The sequence below is a fragment of the Monopterus albus genome, unplaced genomic scaffold (genome assembly GCF_001952655.1).
Source record: "Monopterus albus unplaced genomic scaffold, M_albus_1.0 scaffold99.1, whole genome shotgun sequence".
Classification (NCBI taxonomy): Eukaryota; Metazoa; Chordata; class Actinopteri; order Synbranchiformes; family Synbranchidae; genus Monopterus; species Monopterus albus.
Window position 1 is genome coordinate 3865848 of NW_018127979.1, and position 619 is coordinate 3866466.

Sequence of the window (619 nt, forward strand, 5' to 3'; positions counted from 1 at the left end):
ACCCCAACCGGTCGAGGCAGAAGGCCGCCCACCAAGAGCCGGGGTCTGTCGGAGGTTTCTTCCGTTAAAGGGAGTTTTTCCTCCCCACTGTCGCCAAGTGCTTGCTTAAGGGGGATTTGTTGGGTTTTCCCTATGTAATAATATTGATAACGGTAAGCCAGGTCTAGACCTTACTTTGTAAAGTGTCCTGAGATGACTTTTGTTGTGATTTGGCGCTATACAAATAAAATTTGATTACAGTATTCGCTATCAGCCAGGCCTTATTAATAAGAATGCAGATGCGCCTTCAAGACAGCTGGTGGCTCCAGGATCGCAAATGAAGGAATCTTCTCTCCCAGGGACGGCAATACCTGTGGCTTTGCAGGTGGTTACGGGGGAGTGCATGGACTGAACCATTGAGCAGTCTGCAGTAATAGATCTGATCTTCAGGCCCTCCAACAGGCAGACCCCACTATTAGCACCTTTATTTCATTCTGGGACAGTCAGAGAATGCCCAGTCAGGCAGAAAGGGAGAGATTGACACCAAGTGCGTGGATTGTTGCGGCAGTGGGCCCATATTGTGCGGAAGGAGGACTTGTTGTATCGCCAGCTGTTTCGTCCAGATGGGGGTGAAGAGGTG